General features: G+C 36.8%; 1 protein-coding gene across 5 annotated transcripts in view; it reads left to right on the top strand.

The window, feature by feature from the left end:
* The first annotated feature begins 288 nt into the window (after positions 1-288).
* Positions 289-22,480, top strand: part of LOC149781011 (putative sodium-coupled neutral amino acid transporter 11) — a 135,000-nt gene continuing 112,808 nt past the window's right edge. For all 5 annotated transcript variants that reach the window (XR_016415194.1, XR_016415193.1, XR_016415192.1 and 2 more), the window contains exon 1: positions 289-1,631. The gene's annotated coding sequence lies outside the window, so the exon portion shown is untranslated. The remainder of the gene's footprint in view (positions 1,632-22,480) is intronic.

Genomic DNA, 22,480 nt, shown 5'->3' with positions numbered 1-22,480 from the left:
TCATCAATGGGTTTGGAAGTACTAGCAAATGAAAAAAGAACTGTAACCAAATCCTTAACGCAGACTGTTATATTACAGTGATATTGAACCCAAGGTCAAAAGTGTAATATAGCGTATAAAGGAATGAATTGTCTTCATAATGAATCATCACAAGTTTGAAACAGTGAATGAATTGTCTTCATAATGAATCATCCCAAGTATGAAACTGTCAATGCATTGTCTTCATAATGAATCATCCCAAGTATGAAACTGTCAATGAATTGTCTTCATAATGAATCATCCCAAGTATGAAACAGGTTCATCTGGGTCTATTATAAGTATTAGCAAACGGAGGGAAAAATCTTTAATCAAAGCCTTAATGGAAAATGTGTGTGACTGTGATCTTGACCTAAAGGTCAAAAGGACAAGCCAGCGTATCGCAGAATGAATAATCGCAGTGTCATAATGATTCATGCACACTATGAACACATTCCATCAAGATTTTAAGAAAATATATTCAATTTCAAAACTTTATGCAAAACCCTACCAACTGTTGATGCTACTGCCATAACCTGTTTCATGGTACGAAGAAGAAACAGAGAAGTCGCCAGACTCGTAAGTATTCGTCTTTCATGTGGCTAGAATTCTGGGAGCGAAATCCTAGCCCACCAAGCTTAACTGTAATACATACGATTCAACTTATGAACACTGTGCCAAAAATAGCTCAAGGGGTAATACTGTGCGTGAATCAGATTCATGGTATATACATGTCAGTATGGCATTCTTTAACCCCGATGTCATGCAACACAGTTTCCACTATATCGCCAATATGTAACGTACGCTGTAAATAAATTAGATATATCAATATAACACAGGTTACGCCTGATGTTTTACAATACGTATTTGCTTGATTACTTACGGGTCAGACCCAGTGAGCAATCTGTATTTCAAATAAACGTTTAAACACCTCCACGCTCACCCCAATTCAGCTGTACAATCTTCATGTACTACAGTCGTAATTTGTGGCTTTTATTTACTTGTTAATATTTGTTACCGTGATTGCAATAAACTTCCTGATTTATTGTCTCGCTCACAACACGAGGCAGACAGAGCATGTGGCGCGTTGGTAGGAAATATTACAGTACCTCGTGCCTTAACAGTGTTAAGACACTGTCCTTTAAAGGTCGCTCACATCTGACATGGCTCAACCAACGTGGGCACGTGAAAACGTTCACAAGTAGTATCCCGTTGGTCGTTGGATCTTCCCAGTCTCCTCCACAGCCAAACATAATGACCGCCATGTATAGCCAGCCTATCATCTGCGAAAAAATGGCGTTTAACCCCGCAATACAAAACCAAACCAAACCAATGCCTTGAGTGTCCCTAGGGTACCAGACTAAGATTGTATTGATCTGGTTCGCTTGACGCTAAATGTTAGCACTGTGTTCAACTGAAGCAGACGACACTGGATTGGACGAAACGGTTAATGCGGACGACAATTACCACCCTGGCAGAAGTAAAATATACAACTATTGATTGTACATGAGCCGTATAACTCTCTCTTGCTTTGCATAGCACATTCCTCACTGTTCAACTGCAGTTCCTTTTGGCAGTAATTTCACTCTCGTTCTGGAACTATTTTGCACTCAAAGGTAAGATTTTTGATATTTTTCCCCCCATGTATCACTCATGCCTAAGATTAGCACTGCTTGTTTGTATAAATTCAATGCATGCCTCTCATTCCCATCAAAACGGAGTGTTAAGTTACGGATCGTGTATTTGCTGTCCGATGGATTATTGTGAACGTCATTCTGTAGGTCTTTAGGAATTATCATTATGGGAATGTGAATTCATTATTTTTTATACCCAGTAATTTGGACAACGTCACCGGCAATTTCATAATTATAACTGTTTTGATACACGCGTATTTCAAACATCATTCTCTCATCTTAATACAATAACTCCAAGTTCCTCTGACAGAACTCGAGGTATACAGAAGTTAAGACTAAGCCACACACACACACACACACACACACACACACATCGTTCTTTCCAGCTCTGTATATTTACTACAACTTATTTGTTGTCTGTACCCAGAAAGTAAGAAGGTAAATGTACATGAAGGCGAACCAAGCGTGTTAAGAGTGATGTTATCTCGTGACATTGAAGCACAGGCGTTTTAGGCAACAGTAAAAATTATTTAAAAAACGCACTCATGTGATGAAGGGCGATACATACAATGCTATCCGGCATTTCTGCGCAACCAAGGTTTCCGTCACCAATTCTGAAGCAAAAGGCATACAGAATTGGACCGATTGACGAAAATAAAATACTGCAGTGCTTACCATTTTAAAAGAGGCAGTTGTCACCTGAATATTCTGTTCATAATAATATTAATTTTGGACACACCGGATACCACCCTTGTGTTTTCTTGACTCGCGATATGTCGGCCAATTCTGTGCATAGCTTTGAAAAGAAGCAATTTTGATTAATCGGGCATTGGAAATGAAATACATTACTTTGGACTGTTTCTGTCAGCATTGCGGTCGAGTAATTATGTCAGGTTGATAGCTGGTTTTACAAAATTCAACGTAACAATTCCAATAAATGTCAAGATAAATTAAACAAACTAAACTGATCGTGTAAAAATTAGTCAAGTTCAACACTTTATTTAAAAAAATAAGCTATTATGTTGAAGAGAACCAACAATGAATAGGATGTAATGTGTTTACAACGTCTCGTTTATGGGAAATAAAAATACTAAAGAATTTAGAAACATAATATACGCCGGGGAATTTCTTGAGAATCCCGTTCTAGCGGCAGGTTCACATTTTGGATAGCAGACGATTTTGTGCGTTTGGGACAGCTTCTTGCGAAATTGGAAACTTGGATTAAAATGCAGTATTGTTTTAAGTATTCGTTTCCTTCTTTTATATAATGTATTTTATTTATGTTTCTAAAAGATACATAGTATATAAGATTTTCTGGTCTAAAAGTTCAAGAAGGTCATGAAGTGGCTCTTCAAGTTGACATTTATAAATCACATTTTCATATGCAATTAGGGTACAAATGTGGGATATTTTTGTCCACTTTATGAATATCGCTTTCCTTAATTAAAGGAAGACCGTTCTTTCTTGATACAAATTGGATTTGCGACCAAAAACAACACATGATCCAATGTTTACAGGAATGTCGTATCGTTGCGCAGAATTACCCGACGCACAGAATTGGCCGACCTGGTGGTATATTCATACTTTTATTGCCATTCACGTTAGTAAGACAATTAGAAAATGTAAATGTACCAATAAAACGTAAAGCCGTGTACGTTTTATACTTACAAGTGTAAATTGATATGCCCCCATTACAACATACTAGGTACATTTACATAAATATTCTCTCGTGTAAGCTAAATTTTTTTTAACGATAATTACATAGCGTAAAGAATTGGACATGTTTAATCTGATTGTCTGGCGAAAATGTTTAACAACACTTTAAAACTTTAGCACCGCGGAAATATATTATAAATGTATATAGAGGTAACTAAACTTGAAACCAGGCTATCGCCAAAATTAAGAACCATCAATGTATCTTTCTTTTAAAGTAAACATGGAAAATTCTTCGGCGTAGACACAAACCCTGAATTACAGGATTGGAAGTATGTATAGATCATCCATTTCGATTCACGTAAGCTTTAGTAATAATGCACGGTACTGTTCGTTTTAACGTCTGTCTGTTCCGATGTAAGTAAGCATTTATCTTTAGAATTTGTATTGCTATGTTTTGGTGAAAGGTGTGAAATACTGTTATTTTTTGTACCGCTCTGAGGCGTCTAGTTCGTGGGTGTGGGTGCAATTTGGATTTTTAACGAAGCTTTAATAATTTTTCAGTCATATCGCTACGATGATTACCGCAGACACCTAGCATGACGTCCCACCCAATCGCGTTATCCTGACACCAGGCCAACCAGTCCTAACACTAACCTCTCAATGCTGAGCGCCTAGCGAGGCAGATGTTAGTACCATTTTTATAAGTCTTTGGTATGACTCGGCCAGGCTTCGAACCCGCGACCTCCCTCATCCGAGGCAGACGTTTTAACCCCTAGACCACCGGTGCAGTGTCGTCTAGGTCAAGATAAGTTTATTCTTTGCGCAGTAACGTCAGGATATGAATATCACACAACGCATGCAGAGCGCCTGTAATATGACGGTGTGAAGGTGGTTTGTAAGCAGGGCTCAGGTGAAATTCGTTTATTTATCTTATATTACGGGGCTAGATTTAGGGGAGGGGTCCGGTCCGGTTCCGGAGTTTTCGACCCTACCCCTCCCCCTTCCGGAAAAATAAGTTCGCACACACATACGTATACTCTTTTGTCGCTTTAAATTTAACTATGGTTTTATTCTTGCGCACGTTTATTGCGTATTATGCATACTTTGAGTAAAAAGACATACACGTTTGCTTTGGTACCCTTTCGAGGAAAGTCAGGACCCTTTTGAAATTTTGGCCTCCCCCCCTCTCCAATCACTTGACCTGATCCGGCACTACATTATAAAGACGTGCGTCTACCGTACGAAATAATAAGGCATTTGGCCTTAATGACGTTTATCAATTGCACCATTTAATAATGATATGGTTTCTATATCAACAGCTCCCAATCCAACTTCTCGCTCGAGGGAAAATGTAGCAAACGGTCCGTAATTATTTCATGTTTGCCTGGAGAACCATTGTTTTGAATGCGGTTATGAATAATTTGATAAATAGATGTAGGGGAGTGGGTAGGTAATGACTTTGACTAGAATAAATTGACAATTTAGGTGTGTTTAGTCCATACTTATGCTTATAGTAGAAGAGGGTGGGGGTGTTGAAAAGTTAAAGCTCGTGTTTCCATCATGGAATTGTATCGGTAATTTTTGCATACGAAATTAAGGTGGGTGGTGGGTAGGGGTGTTCCACTTTATAAGTAAATGTGAGGAAATATTTCACGATTGAGGTGGGAGACATTGTATTATCAGGTGTGGTGAAGCCATGAACGACGATAAAAAAATGTTTTCACTGCAGGGTGAGAGAAAATGAATTCCAAAAGTGATGTCACTACAGTGACGATAATAAGTAATATCGCCACCGTGGCCACTGTTTTTTTCTGTATGTCTGTCTGTCTGTCTGTCTCTCATATGCCAATATCTTATTATGTAATATATATAAAATTATCAAGTCATACTACGTTTGAAAACCTGTCCGGTCGAATGGGTTTCTGATGGTGATTGATTTCGGTCTCCTGGCAACGTAATAAAAGCCATCATTCAATTATTCATATTGACAATCAGATAACATGAGTCTGGTAGGCGTGCAGTTGGATACTTGATACGACCATAAGGGAATTCTGTCAGCTCGAGAAGACATAGTATCGAATGCTACTGTAATTGAACAAATGTATCCTCACAGCCCGTCTTGGCTGTTAGAATGTATCCTCACAGCCCGTCTGGGTTATTGGAATGTGTCCTCACAGTCCGTCTGGACTATTGGAATGATCCTCAGCAGCCCTTCTGGATTATTGGAATGTATCCTCCGTCTGGACTATTGGAATGATCCTCACAGCCCGTCTGGACTATTGGAATGTATCCTCACAGTATATCTGGACTAATGGAATGTATCCTCACAGCTCGTGAAATGAATAACGACTCGTTTTATATTTCTCCAGCCATAGTTACTAATAGAAAACGAAAGACACGCATTTCGTACGGAAGGCATTGAGGCATGAAGAACACTACCCGTTTCGTATGGAAGGCATTGAGGCATGAAGAACACCATATATGTGGATGGGTTCAAAACCACATTTACCTTTTCTTTGCTCGACTAATTCTGAACATTATCGAGAACTTGAAAATCAAATTGTATTTTCTAGGTTTATGACTGAATAATGAGATATCATAGACCTTAAGTCATGCTGCAAAGGTTAGCCCTTGATGAGCTGGTTGTAAGGTTTAACGCCATTTTTCAGTACACGATAGGCTTATACATGGCGGCCAGTATAATTGGTGGAAGAAGAACCCAAGAAAACCAAAGTAAGAACCAACGACCCACGGGAAGATATTGGTACGCTTTCTCAAATGTCCACATTGATTGGTCATACCTGAGACTCGAACTCACACGGACACGTGTAGATGGCAGTGTTCGTTTAAGGTGAGCGTTTTAGATCACTCGGCCACCCTGGGTCCAAGATGTGATAAGTTATTATATAGGAGAAAAAAAAAAGTGACAAACCTATATGTTACTTGTTACATTTAAAATTTAAAATCTTTTTTAAATGTAACTTGGCAAAGTGTAAGTACTATTTTTTTATGCGCAGCGTTATAGGACAATTGTGAATAAGGGACTGGATGGAAATTATCATTTATTTTTTTTTTAAATGAAGCTTGTGCACAACCCTATTTCCTTTGTGTATTATTAGCCAACATTTTTACTGTTAATCAACCTAAGTTATCTTTTATTATGTAATTACCATTTATACACACCATTTACATCCCCCGTCGATCTGGAACCTTCATATATTTTCACTATATCATCGTTTTGTGTTTCTCTACTCTTATCTCTCCTTGGTAACTAGCGTCATTGGCAGGGGAGCAGACAAAGAGCTGCTTTGTATGAAAATCCCAGAAGATAGCGTTCCCAAGTTCATGATACAGTTGTAAGGAAGATCGAACAGACCAAACATGTATCGCTCTTTTATAGCAGTTTGGTTTAGACGTAAAAGTAGGTAGTTCCTGCACGTGTTTACCGATTAAGGAGCGGTAAATACGAGGCCGTAGCTGAGGTCAATACGTATGAGTTATTGCTGACGATTGGTATATCACTGACAAAGAAGATATTTACGTTCACGTGACCGCTCAGGTGGCCTAGTGGTCAGAGCGTCCGCCTTGGATACGGAAGGTCGTGGGTTCTAACCCCGGCCGAGTCATTGGGTTGCTTGTCCTCTGGATATATGAATTCTGGCTAAATATTTCAGAAAATATTGGGGATTTTTTTGCATTTGAATTCCTCTAGGTTTTGAAATATTTTTAAAATCCCGAGTATTCTTTTAAAGTTTTGAAATCTTTAGTGAAATCTTCAAGCTTTTTCTAGATTTTGAAATATTTTTAAAATACCGGGTAATCTTTTAAAGTTTTGAAATCTTTAGTGAAATCGGCAAGCTTTTTCAATGTTTTGAAATATTTTTAAACTATCAAGTATTCTTTTAAAGTTTTGAAAATCTTTAGTGAAATCGGCATGCTTTTTCTAGGTTTTGAAATATTTTTAAAATACCAAGTATTCTTTAAAGTTTTGAAATCTTTAGTGAAATCGGCAAGCTTTTTCTAGGTTTTGAAATATTTTTAAAATCCCAAGTTTTCTTTTAAAGTTTTGAAATCTTTTCTTTAGTGAAATCGGCAAGCTTTTTCTAAAATGTCATCACAATTGGATATTTCTTTCAAATCTTGCTCAGGAACAAAAAAAGATGAATTTTCTGTCTCGGCCTCTAAATGCAAACATTTTCCCCAAAAAGTAGAACAGGAAAAATTGCAAAGCAGCTGGCGCGTAAGAGACCATTTCACCTGGTGTAAATAAAGTTTCTTCGTCATTGTGGCTTATCGGCTCTGATGCTGTTGCTTTTCTTCCATAACCAGCCTTCTTCAGTTGCATTTTGTTAGAATTTAGTGCTTCTGTTGATTTCTGAAATGGACGGTTTCTAAGAGAGACGGGATACCTTTTAGCCTTAAGTTGCCGTTCTGTGCTATTTTTTTATAAATAGAATCTAAAGAGCAAGGCTCATACTCAAAACCATTGGATTTGCGAATCGTTATAAACATCTCGGCTAAATACGTGTTTAAATGAGCCGGACTATTTTCAATGCAGCGTGTCTCACGTTTATTATCATACAGCTATCGCTGCACATTTCTGATATCACGTTCAGTCGCCTGCTTCGTTGAAAGTTTCTCTTGTGATTCTATGAATTCATCCACATTGTCAACTTTGGCATTTCTACTTTCAAATGGCTCAAACAGTTGGTTTACTTCATCCACAGAGAAATAAAATAAATAAAAAGTGCTAGCGTCTGCGTCCATTGTTGTTTTGTTTTTTACAACAGAAAGTAGTTCATTTATGCACGTGAATGCAATATAATTGAACGCGAGACCAATATCGTAAAATATTGCACGATTCTGACGGTAAAGTTAATGGAGACAAAATTGCGCATTGGATAATTATAATTATAGGTTACTGCATTTGTATGGGAAAATATGAACGAGTGTATCAGATGGAATACTGCACGACCTTGGGAGTGCAGTATATCCATCCGACAAATCGAGTTCCTATTTTCCCATACAAGCGCAGTAACCTTTTTATTATCATATGCTCATTTTTGTCTCCGTTATTATATGCTCATTTACTTTTTCTACCCAAGGCTTAATTATATAAATAAAATACACTACAAGAAACAAAGTAACTGAATATATGCCGTATTCCAAACTAAATAAACAAGCACAGATTCATCATTACACAACAACAACATTATTAATGCGCACATAACTCCGCCCAGATAAATTTGAACTTAGTCGCGCGCTAGACATAACTTTCGAAAGAAAATGGCGTTTTTGTCTACTTAAAATTGAAACTTTGAGTCATATTGTGAATGAATGCGCATTGCAACAACTTTTCCATTAGATCTGAAATGAATAGAATTTTGTATTTTTTTCGATTATACGAAATTTCGTGATTATGGACTGGATTCATCTGTGTAAATTTTACATGAAATCACAGAATTGAGGGGCCCCTTGTGGCCGAGTGGTCTAAAGCGCTTTCCGTTACGGATCACTGCCATCTCACCTGTCTGCGTCGGTTCGAGTCTCGGATTCGGCCAATGTGGGTATGTGAGAAAGCTTGCCAGTAGCTTCTCGTGGGTCGATGGTTCTTTCTGGGGTTTTCCTGGGTTCTTCCTCCATCATTAATACTGGCCGCCATGTATAACCTATCGTGTGTTGAAAAATGGCGTTAAACCCTACAGCAAGAACAACAAATTATTATTATTATTATTATTATTATTAGCATTATTTTTATTATTTGCATTAGTAAAATGTTGATATTCCTTGTCATGCGACCGTCTTTGTCATTTTACCTTTGTCGAATTACGAATATAAACTGAAAATAAAACTGTAAACTACCCCTTATGTTAACTTTAAAAACCAATAGATGCGAATTGATTGTAGCATTTGTATCTGGCGTGTCGAGGCAAAACAGCGCGTTTCTACAGAATCTCTCTAATGATATTGTCTGCTTACGAAACTAACTAAAGTAAACAAGCCGTACTGAGGACCGCTTTCTATTGCCACCCGTCATTTTCTCCAATTAAAAAGCAAATCGTATCATCTTATGCAGGGATCGGTTAGCAGTAATATCGTAAATACGTACATGGAGATTATTTTTTTAAAGATACACAAATGTGTTATCATGTCAACCATGTAAGAGATTAGACAATTTCACGTTCGGTAAAGGCAGCTGTTGCTACGTTCGATTTCGAAACGAGAGTAGTATATGGTATGTGTAGATGGCTACACCGCGTTCATCTACCGCTTTCTGGCACAATCTATACACATACACCTACGACCACGAGGCGATGGGCATTACCTTTTGCACATGCTGGTTCTTAATATCTTAGTGGATTAAAGACAGGTCATACTAACTTAAGTGTGCAACGGTTAGACATGTTCAAAAACTAATTCGATCATGTTTCATCTTTATTTTCATTCTAGATTTTTTAAAATAATTTCCCCATGCAGCAAAACATAGCAGAATTTTTACGTACTCGATAACTGAGGCGAGGATAATAAACCTTTTCAAAAGGTGGATTACTTGATTCTTTAAAATTGTTTAATATACGAAAGGTAATAATGCACACATACCTTGAGGTAAAACAGCAGCAACAAAACTAAAATTCCCAAAACTGTCCTGCGATGTTAGATTTTTTTTTCTTGTACAGTACTTCGAGTACTTTAATTCAAGCAATGTAACATTGCTGGCTACTTGCGCATCAAAACGATTAGGTGAAATAGAAGAAAGGAGCCAGCGTATTTTCATTGTCAGGTAAATACTTATTTTTTTATGAATACTGATCATTTAAGTAGTTCATTAGGGATTGAATAATATAACTATGAAAATGTATGTCCGGATCTCCTAACGTTTCAGACTTTTCAAAAATCGCTTAGATTTAAAGAAAAAAAAATGTAAGAAGTAAACTTTTCACTTGCCGAATTAGTGTTACTTTCAATTATTGCATTCCTCCTATGATTCGCCCAAACTTTTTAAAATTTTAGAATTTTTAGGAAGTAAAATACTACAAAAGATTGTGTGGTTCCAGTAATCCGACCCACTCCGTTTTAATGAACCCGACATTGTAATTTTTTCATAAAACTTGACCTACTCTGTTTTAATGACCCCAACTGCACAACTTTTAATGGACCCGACCTTATAACATTTTCATGAAACCCGATTTACCCTGTTTTAATGGCCCCGACCTTATAACTTTTTCATGAAACCCGATTTACCCTGTTTTAATGGCCCCGACCTTATAACTTTTTCATGAAACCCGACCTACCCTGTTTTAATGGACCTGACCTTATAACTTCACGAAACCCGACCTACCCTATTTTAATCGACCTGACCTTATAACTTCATGAAACCCGACCTACCCTGTTTTAATGGACCCGACCTCATAACTTCATGAAACCCGACCTACCCTGTTTTATTGGCCCTGATCTTATAAACGTACGAAACAAAAATGAGCACCTCATGACCTGTAACTTAGAATTGGAAACTGTGACACGAAATGACGCCAACTGATAAAACAAATATAATTAAAAATACATAGCTAAGTTAGTACAAAGCTTCCTATCTATTCTTTTTTTCCATCGGTACCAAAACCACACGTTTTTTATTTAGGTTTTTTGGTTGTATTTTGTGTTTTTTCTTTGTTTTGTATGTGTTTGTATGTGTGTGTGTCCGATCAGACTATTTCATCGTCTCATGACCGTATTCAATTTTAGTTCCTTTGTAAGGATTATCTGGAAAACTCTACATGTATGATCCAAGTCACGACACATATACATGATTACTACTAAAACAATCTTAAATTCACACGCTACGTTGTTACTTGTGATTTTTCTTGATCTTTCTTTTTTATTATTATTACGAAGTAAGATTCATCCATCTCGGAATCACTTTTGGCACTTGAATTACCAAGTAACGGGCTACATTACATCTGCTTGAAGCATGCAAGGCATATTCTTGGTTTCATTTGGCACTTTGACAAGTTAATGCAATAATGTGCATTGATCTTTAGAGAATTTTCCATCTGAGATCATTTTTTAAGAAGGGTTTGATTCTGCGTGGCCCCGTCAAATGTTTCCTGAGAACGCTAAACAAAGTATGCCGTTCGACGCCGTCAAATGTTTCCTTGGAACGCTAATCCAAGTATGCCGTTTGGCCGCGTAAAATGTTTCCTTAGAACGCTAGTCAAAGTATGCCGTTTGGCCTCGTCAAATGTTTCCTTAACCCCTGCAGGTTTTTGTCGTTTTCGCCTGAATTTCGAGTAGAAAACACAGTTTGAAAGCTATTTCTGAATACATACTAATACAGTGCTGTCCAACCCGCGGCATGCGGGCTGATTTTAAATGGCCAGCTAGAGCTCGCGCAGCTATACAGTCGTTGCTTTTCAGTATTCTGCTGCGGCCCTCGGCTTCAAGAAAAACAAAGTTCAGTGGCCCATGGTATCAAAAAGGTTGGATAGCACTGTCCTAATACATCAACTTCCAGGTGATTTTCCAATAATCTAATGCCTAGTTGTGTTAGAAACATCAATTTTCATTGGCTATTTGGCTCGCGCATGAGCAGAAGGGCTAAAGCTGGAATTTTTTTGTTGTTGCTCAACGGACCCATTATTTTTGTATCGAGACCATTCTTTATTCCAAATGCCCATCTTATCCTACATTTTGCAAAGGTTCATATGTCGGTTTGCAGTTCATACCGGCTGCCTTAGATCTGAGACCAAAAAGTCTAAAATCCAGACACAAAATCGGATTCCGACCACGGGCGAATTTTGGGTGGAAAAAAATCGGGTCCAAAAAATGAGGTTTTTCTATCTGTATTTTGTAGTGCAACTAGAACTTCCAGATTATTTGGTGTCAGTGTAGAGCTACATATGTCTACCTTTCTATAATACCACCCACTTTAGTGAATCATACATGACCTTGACTCTACAGAGCTCGGCAGTAGGCTACTACCTCCTGCCACTTAAAGTCGTCGCCAGGGGTTAATGTGTTAATACACCAGCGGAACATGAATGAGTCCTGCAATACAATTCTGGGGCCACCATCTCAACAATGGGGGATTTTAATCTCGAAACGACCATTTTACAAATTGTTAACACACCGGCTAATGCTTTCGTTGGAAACCTAAACCTCATCACTTGTAATTTTTTATGCACTTTAATTTCAGATGAGCCACTGAAGCAAATAAAAAAAATACGTTATAAACCAAAAATAGTAGGTGAAATACAATTTTGTAATGAAGTTGCCATTCTTTCCAATACTAGTTATATTAGAAGTTCATATTGTTGTATTTTTGGTTTATAAGAAAACAGTGTTTTAGTAACAAGAATTTAATACGAAATTACGAAACAGATTTATTTGTTTATGTATCTAACATAATATAAATTAATAATAATAATGAGGACTTTTCATAGTGCCTAATCTTTAGAAGCTCTAAGTGCTTTACAACATTAGATAACACCTATAGGATAAAAAACTTGTAATGATATGATTACAAAAACAAACACCATGAAATTAAAAAAAAACATTAAAAAAAATAATTTTAAAAAGCAACAAAAAACATGCTGAGAATATTTAAGGTAGGAAACATTATTAGGTCTTTAAGTTTACATCTGTATTATAATAATTTTACATAAGTTTACATCTGTATTATAATTTTTTTTTTTTGTTACCTACATTTTGGTATAAAGTAACCTGTGATCATATTGCACCATTAGTTTCACACAGAATTAAAGTTCTGTGATTTAAAGCGTATTTACCTTCCAGAAACAAATCAGTATTTTATAATAATGAACACGTTTTTAAAACTATATTTCATTTTTACTACAACGCGTGAAACAAAATGACACAAAATTGGTTAGGTTGATTAGAAGTCCAATAATTGAAAAGTCGTGTAGCATTTCACATTAGGCTCTACACATCATGCCAGATGAATCTCATGCCAAGTGTTGAATATAGGCAATTCAAAGAACAAAATGGCTGTATCGACCATTACCAGTATATACTGTCAAATATCAAAAGAGTTAGCTTATAAATCATTTCCAATTATGGAAGGAATCTTTAGAAACCTGGAGCTTTCTGATCCATGTAAGTTTTTAGACAATGCACCTATGTTTAAGAATCCCAATATTTACTACACGACCCGTGTTGGGGGTGGGGGTGACTCAGGCAAAATAATCACCACTGAGTCTGTCATTGCATCTACACAGGTCCAAACGGACCACTTTGCCTTGCATATGTTTCACGGTATTATCCCCAACTCAGTTTGTCTCAATACAGTGCGTTATAAATTAATAGCTGATATTGTCTCTTCAAAGATGGCAGTTGAAAAAAAGAAGTCTTATTAATACTGTAGTCAATTTTGGTTTTAATATGACGATCAAAAATATCAGAAATGATATTGCCATCTCTGGAATTCCCGTCCAAAATTCACACAGCAACCTTGAAAAACAAGTGAAAAATTTAATTTATGTTGCCCAGTATGAAGCAAATTATCGTTCAGTGAACACATCATATAAACATGAAAAGAGGACGGCTGCTATGAAAGTTGTCGATTTTTGACTTACATATTTTCGAGCAAGTCCTTTTATTTTACAACATATGTGATTACCCCTCCCCCAAGAAAATGTTTAGTATTTTAATAAACTTTTAATAATTTTTCATCATTATTTTAATAAGATGACATCGAAATATGCAAATACATTAGTATAAAGTGGCTGTTTGTGGACTTTCTACACCCACTTCACCCTTTTTTTTTCGCCATTTCGACTATTCCGGCCGGAGAAGTATTTTTGTCTAGATTTTAGGGCCCAACTTGAACTCTGCCTTAGGAATTTTTTTTTGCACTTACATGCAATGCCAAGCTTTGCTTTTTTAAGATAACTTCCGGTGAGGAAAAAGGTTAATATATCGTTCCGATTTAGTATCACATGTATCAGCTGGAAACGGAAAGGGAAACATTCAAGCAAAGATTTACTAATTTTCTCTTAGGATATTTCAAAATAAATTTTCTGGGGCTGCCAACTGAAATTGGGGCTGCGAGGAGGCCATAATTACTATAGCAGAACCACCAATGGTGCAATTTTGCAAGTATTTCCTATTTTAATACTCCTAAAATGAACAAATACTAAATGGAAAAATGTCCATTGTGCCGGATCACTCTTTGCATATTGTATTTACAAAAACAGAGCAGTTTCATACGATTAGACACATTGTCAGGAATTGTCGATTATCTCTCTCTCTCTCTCTCTCTCTCTCTCTCTCTCTCTCTCTATATATATATATATATATATATATATATATATATATATATATATATATATATATATATATGGCTATTTTTGATCTGTGTAGCTCAGTCATTTTATGATAATACGCAGTGACCATATAGTATCACACAGGTCCTGCGCAAGCTATTTGCGAGCAGCGCGTCAAATCAGATAGGAAGGGGAGGGGGGCAAAAATCAGACAGTGGAGATCAAATGACAAAATATTTGGGTTTTTTTTCTTCATATGAAAATCTTTTTATTGGTGATACTTTACATCGATTTCTTAACGGCATTTTCATCAGCAAATTTTAAGTGGGTAGGGGAACGTATTCATTCGCGCCGGCCTTGGTATCACAAAAGCTACTGAACACAGTCTATGTACATAACTAGAAACTTAATTTGGTGATAATTAAATTTAGATTATGCAGTGTACACAACAGGAAACTATTTGGATGATAAATAGATTTAGATCATGCAGTGTGCACAACTGGAAACTGTATTTGGGTGATACATAGATTTAGATCATGCACTGTACACAACTGGAAACTGTATTTGGATGATAAATAGATTTAGATCATGCCGTGTACACAACTGGAAACTGTATTTGGTGATAAATAGATTTAGATTTAGATCGTGCAGTGTACACATCTAGAAACTTAATTTGGTAAGAGTGAGATGAACACCCTCTCATCACGCAGATATTTTTGTATGATTTTGTTGGTGCATCTTTGCTGAGACGTCGTATACTCTCTTGTATTCTGGTTGTATTTTCTTTTGTTTAACTGGCACAGTACAATCAAATTAACCTCTACGGTTAAATGAGCGTATACTGTGGAAAGACTCGGTCCTTCTGATGAGGTATGTGAGTAATCTTTAGAGAGACAGAGAGAGAGAGACAGAGACAGACAGACAGACAGACATACAGAGAGAAGGTGGTGGTTTTGATACAGAGAAGATAATTAAATGCTTCACCATATTTATTTAGCTGGAATATTGTAGTATTGACTCATATGAATTAAAAAGAAATACAACACCCTGTGCTCATACATAAACGTAAATTATAAAGTGTAAACAAATTAAAGTTGTTTTCTATCACTTTTTATTACTTTCCGACATAACACATCATGACTAGTAATGTCAGAAAATAATATCAGCTGGAACATATCACCTCTGAAAATAATACCGAGTACTAAAAATAACTTGTTGATATCGTCTAAAATTGATCCCCATTGATTATCACACACACACACACACACACACACACACACACACACATATATATATATATATATATATATATATATATATATATATATATATATATATATATATATATATATATATATATATATATATCTGTGTTAAAATGCACTCCCCCCAAAAAAAGACAATTGTGATCCATTACACGCTACACGCATATGATGTGATGTACTAACACCAGCTGTTGAACACAATGGGTTTCGTCGTCATGTCGTTTATATCATATTCTATCTCTTAGTATTTCAGGTTGTATGTGTCTGCAATCCATATAGTGCCATAGTAGGCTTTCATTGGTGTGGTTTTCTTAGAGACTCAACACATGAACATGCTTACAGTGAAGAGTCTAGGAATTATGCACACACTCTGTTCAGTACAAACAGATATCAGCTATTTGACAGCCAAGCAAATATGTAGTAGCGAGTGAAAACACCATGTAAACGTGTCAGTTTTGGACTGATCAGTTAAAATTTAAGTTAAGAGATGTCTGGCCATCAGAGAAAATTATGACACATCAACAGGTCCAAAGTAGATTCGTATCGTACAATTTATGCACAAGGAAACATTCCCAGACTGGTCCCTTTATAACTCGGCTTTCTTAACAGACCGGTCACATATTTGGGTCATAAACAGCGATTTTCATACTAATAAATCTCTTTAAACTTTCCACCGTCATAAAATTGCCTAATAGTTCTTTTAGATACAAACACATTTCATTTTATATGATCGATCTTGGCGTTCGATACAGCAGTTCAGTGTGTATTACACACCCGGATTGGAAATACTTAGATTTCTCCTTTGACGTCCGCGTAGATATTTTTAGACAATAAATCGACTTTGTATAAACCTCAGTTCGTTCTGAATTACATTCATGCAGTAAAGTTGCAAATATTTAGAAGGCGTAAAACGGGCTATGTGATAAATACAAAACCGCATTTGTGTTTTGTTGGCAGTTCTCCTTTGATATTGTTTACGAATACGTCTCGGTCAGACGGCCTCGGTGTATCCGTAGGCTATATAAAACCACAGAGGCTAGTATCGTTGCTTAAAATTGACCTGTCATACATGTACTATATAATAACTAGTTATTATATAGTACATGTATGACATGTCAATTTTAAGCAACGATACGAGACCCTGTGTACAAAACACTTTCTTTCTGCCCAATCAGAACAATTTAATGTGTAACTATTCCGTTTTAGCAAGTTTTACTTTTGAAAGTAATGCATGAGTTTTGAGTCATACTTCCATATGCATTTAAAGTTCCTAATTTTGTATACCAATAATGTCTTGCCATGTAATGATGTCATGCAGACAGCCTCTTTGCATAATGGAGGGTAATATAGTAGGTTACTGAGAGGCCTTGAAAGAGGATCCATTAAGTCCACTTTGATTGGATCAACTATGCACTGAAGATTCATCTCTTTTATGCAGGAAATTCTTCACGAAATAATTGTTAACCGGTCTTTTACTGATTCTTTATCGATTTGAATTATTTCTATACACAAAGATCTTGTCAGGCTGTCGAAGTTATGACGTATAGTAAAAAGTCGTAAAGGCAGTGTAGGCGTTCAACGCCGATTATTTCAGTAATGGGTTTCATTTTTTAGAATTTCTTTCTACAAACCTTTAAATGGCAATTATTCACTTTATTTTGGGTCATCATATATCCATATTCCTTTGGAAGGTCATTGCATAAGGTAAAATCAATGTTAGAGTACGTGGACATTTTTTTGGGCGAGACCAACCTCAAGGTCATCTTCGCTAGCCAAGGTTCCGGTATGTTAACATTATCTACACTTTGGCGGATCGAGCATATATTTCTGAACTTCGGGTCTCTGAATTTCATTGGTTGTGGTAGCACGCCTCCGCATCCAATCAAAATCAAATTCAAATTTGAACAGTTCCTACACGATCAAAACAAAGGGAGTACACAACTTGAGTGGATTCGTAAATAAGCAATTTTTCAGTGCCGGTCCGTGTTTGCACAAATACCTTTCACTCAAATACACCTGTAATAGCTTTTCTCTGGTAGGCTGTCATACATTCCATGTTAAACTTAAAAAATATTCTTTTGAAGTCAGTTGCCACCACCATTTTCGGCCAATGTACAATGCGCCGCTGTTGCACGCTTGGTTGGTTGGCGATTACATACTCAGGGAGGCAACTTATGAAATCCAATAGATGTTGCTAGGACAAATCACTTAAATATCTGCTCGATCCGCGAGAGCAGTGCTGGATTAAACCCTGTGGAGGCCTTTAAGCCCTTAGGCAGTCGAAATCTTACCCCCCCCCCGCAAATTATCTCTTAATACGTTTTATCAGTCTTATTTTGATCCGTCGTCGCGGGGCCCCTAGGCCGGTGCCTACTCTGCTTATTTGGTAGTCCAGCACTGCGCGAGGGTGTGGATAGGGTTAACATAACGGAACATTTACTAGCAAAGATGCCTAAAGGTGTGATCCAGTACAATCCGGATTGAACGTCGCGCGCTGTGATGTCACAAGGAAAGCTACGCATGTTGATAAGTAAGTTCGTACTACCCGTTATTGTGATGATTAGACTCAGCGTGCTCTTTTTTCCCCTGATTAGTATCCGTCCTCCATTGTAAAAGTCCATAGCGATCAGTAATGTTCGTCTTGAAATTTCTAGATGACAATTAAGGTGCATATTCAATAATCAGGACTGAATTGATTTTGGTTAAACAAAATTAATATCATGTTTTAAAACAGCAGTTAATATTTGATTTAGGATTAGTAAATGCGCATGCATGGCCTTTATGATGTTTACTATAGATCGAGACGTAATATATAACGACATATCTTCTTGAACAGTTTGTTTAAATTATTAAACTTTTGTAGTAATAGGGTGAAAGAGAATACTATTGATGTTAAAAGTTATTAATTCATTAATTGTTTAGTGTTGTACGATATAATTAAAAGAATATAAAATGCATCATTTACATCATTATGTGGTCTTTGCCTGTCCAGACTGCATCTGCATGGAGATTTGACTGGTTCCCTGTCATACTTTTGACTAGAAGTTGACACGTATAGAGAGGCTCTGGTTTGACTTTCCACTGTGTAGCCACGAAAGCCGAACCTGGTCGGGTGACCAAAGCGAATTCATCATCATTTCATTGGCTTGGGATCGTCTTGTTCACCCCGTCTCGAGATCCTTTCGGAACATCATCGTCTCTTTGTAAAGCGCGCCGACTTGTACTCTCAAAGAGAGAGTCGGAGGTACCCGTTGTGGTACTTCCCAAATTAGTAAGTTGTTTGGCTGACGAACATTCAACTAGATATGCGAAAGACAATTTTATTACATGACTGGTCCTTAAATTAACACTTGACGATATTTCAACAATCAATGAAACGCTTGCACATTTCTTCTTTAATGGTAATGTTGCAACGGTCTAATGAAAAATTGAAGAAATCGTTCATTTGTGGTCTTCTGTTATTGATCTATTAATTGCGATGTTATGAAGTTATTATGACAGTTACATTCCTGTGGTTGAGAGCAGTTCAAAATGGTCATTATTTACATCCGGTGGTGTTTTTTTTTTTTTTTTTCTAGCTTGCGACAGAAAAGGTCGAAGATGTTCCGATTGTATGAAGATGAGTATGGCAGTCGGAACACCTTGTGGATTTTTAAAAATAAAAATTCCATCTTGGAAATACTTCGATGGAGTAATGCAGCGTAAAAAGGGAGAAATCGCTGGAAAATGGCAGAAAACTCAGTCACATGCTGAAGTGCGCTCGGCAAAATAAAAAAATAACAGTACAGTCATTATGATACCTTTATTGAATTGTTTACAAAAGTTTATTGAAAGTTCTCTAGTGAACTGAAGCCTGATAAAGAAAATTGGGAATGTTTCGGCCAAGCATACGTCATCTCAGTCGAGTCGGCTATAATAAACGCTATGTGACGTAATCATGACGTCAGCAGGTAAACAGGCTAATGTATTATTTTCGATTATTTGCGAAAAGGTCTCAGCTTATTCCGATTTGAGGAGTATGCTTGAATTTTTATAATAAGTTTCATTCCGAGCCAATCGAAAACGAGGTTGCAAGTATTAAGTCACTTTTGATTGGCTGAAGCTGTCCGTGTTGCAATATTTTGGGTGCTCATTTTCTGAAGCAAACACTGTTTTATTGTTTCTAATATTTTACATAACATACATGATACAGTGGATCTAACTGATAATTAACGACAGTCACAAAGCTATTTATTTACCGAGATGATGTGACATGGACAAAGCGGAAACAGTATGTATGATTAGTTTGTATTAGGCCCAGGCCTTTTTTTTTTCGAAGTTGTTTACTTAATTTTATCTTTTCTTTGAATCAATTTAGATCAAATAGCTGCCTGTCTTCTCATTACCGTAACCGGAATTCGATTCCATTTACAGTATTTTTGTTTGATTAGTCTAGCGTGTCTGCCTTACAACACGTGTGCGTGCGTGTGTGTGCGCGCGCATGTGTGTGTGTGTGTACGTAGATAAGGCTTTCTTAGATCAACATGTTCTAAAATTATTTAAAAGTGTAGGACGGGCGGGCATATCATCTAACATGGACTTATCGTAACAGAAAGATGAGATGGTGGAAGCGGTCGTGGTTGTATGTATGTCTGACCATGTAATATGAACACTTTTGCATGTAATTATTATAGATGGGTGTGCATACACCTATCCTTAGTCATCTCTCTTTGTTACCTGAACTCCAGCTACATATGCACCGTTTGTGTTAGGGGATCTTACTTTGTAAATGGCTTTAGACGAGGATGGATGATTGAGAAAGGTTTCAGATCGTGCAGGTACAATGTGGTGTGTATCGAAAGCCAAAATGCACCGAGATATGATGGGATGTTGACTTCCATCTCTGCTTTTGGTTTCCTAGTTGTTATTACTATTTTATTATTTCTTTCTGAAGAGTGCTACATCCGCCAGGTCAAAAACTTTCTTTTGTTGTATAATACAGCCATGAACCAACAAGAAATCTGTGTTCTGGATCTTTACTTAGTTACAAGTATTAATTAAGTAAGATATGTTTGGTTTATTTTGCGGTAGCGTTGTCAAATTCATAAAATTAAATTGCGATATGTTCTTGTATTGAATAAGGGTTTCTTTCCTTTGTAATTGTAGAATGAGAAGAACGAAAGCTTTCGCAGTTTTTATCTTAATTCAGCCGGATTAAAATCGAGACGTACAGAGATCTGACAGACATCGATACGTGGCCATGTTCGGCTTACCATTTCTTTCACCAACCAAATAACAGTTTTCAAACTGCTCAAAGTAAAAGAATAATAACAATAAACACCATTCACAATCAATGGCTATTAACGATAACATGTGCTGCAATGTTTTATCTGATGCGTTACTTAACAATAGGCGAACAGAGAATTTCAAAACTCAGCATACTATCAACTTGTGTCGGTGCCTGTTAGATCTCCGCCATGTCCTAGATTTGAATGAGACCAAAGTGAAGTTGAAGAGAAATTCCAAGCAAACGAGAGAATTATAAGACCAAATATTGACATGTCTTTGTAAATTAAGGTGTTATATTGTAATAAATTTAGTTATAGCGGCCCGTTCTAAGGAATTCTTAGGTTTGTTTGATTGTTTGCCTGATTATTGGAATTCGGTGCAATAGAAATATTCCTTTGTCCAAAATAATTAGCCAATTACTAGGAACAAACGTCACCGAGTGAAGTGTTAGTGAGTTTCCATGATGCCATGGTTGACTAGTGGTGAATGCAGGTCAAAACCGAAGGAGTGTCCCTGATTAATAAAGTCCCTACTAAAATATAGTGGTGTACATTGGTGGTGTGACTGCAATGACAGTATTTACGGTAGGAAACCGGTAAATTACACAACGGAATCAATAAGAAGATGCTCGGCAGATACCGTTTACGTCGCTATGGAGGCAAATGTGACGCAGTTGTACTGGCGAAATGTGCCTGGAAACCATAGTTTTACTGGCCTAAGGTGGCGTATCTAAAACAGCTCCCTGATGTTAAGGGTTAGTTGTATAGTTTTTAAGGCGTGAAATGCTGGCGGTACGGAAACCTAACAACAAGAAACCATGCAGATGTGCGGTTGTTATATATTTGGCAGGTTGTGAGATTTGTGGTCTTGCATTGATCAGAGTAAAATCTATGCATAGAACTTACACATCGGGCTTTCTAATTTACAAATGAAGTTGTGTGGAAGTCGGGAATCGCACCAGGGTTTGACACCGCTCGGTCAAGCAAAGACCCCTGGCTTGTAACAAGAAATTTACTCTTTCCGGCTTGTATTAATTATTCGTGCACGGGTGTACCTTCTGCATCTGCATGTATCTGAGTTTAGTGTTAGTGCTAAGGTTTGTGAATGTGACATCCACTAAATCTGTCAACCACCTTCCTGTAAATTAAGTTCCACAAAATCACTGTTTTTTGTTGTGTTTTTTAAAAAAAAATACATTTTTAAGGAAACTGTATTATATGTACAGTTCACAAAACGCACAGTTGAAATAAATGGTAAAAATCAGTAGAATCTTTGCTTGTTTGTCTGTTTCTTAAGGAAAGTTGTTCATCATCCGATAATGTGAGTTGCATTCATTAGAAAAACCTATTGCATCATTAACAAG

Source organism: Sinohyriopsis cumingii, chromosome 16 (assembly GCF_028554795.1).
Source record: "Sinohyriopsis cumingii isolate HCF-2022 chromosome 16, ASM2855479v2, whole genome shotgun sequence".
NCBI lineage: Eukaryota > Metazoa > Mollusca > Bivalvia > Unionida > Unionidae > Sinohyriopsis > Sinohyriopsis cumingii.
The sequence above is the reverse complement of the archived record's forward strand: the minus strand, read 5'-3'. Positions and strand labels throughout refer to the sequence as shown.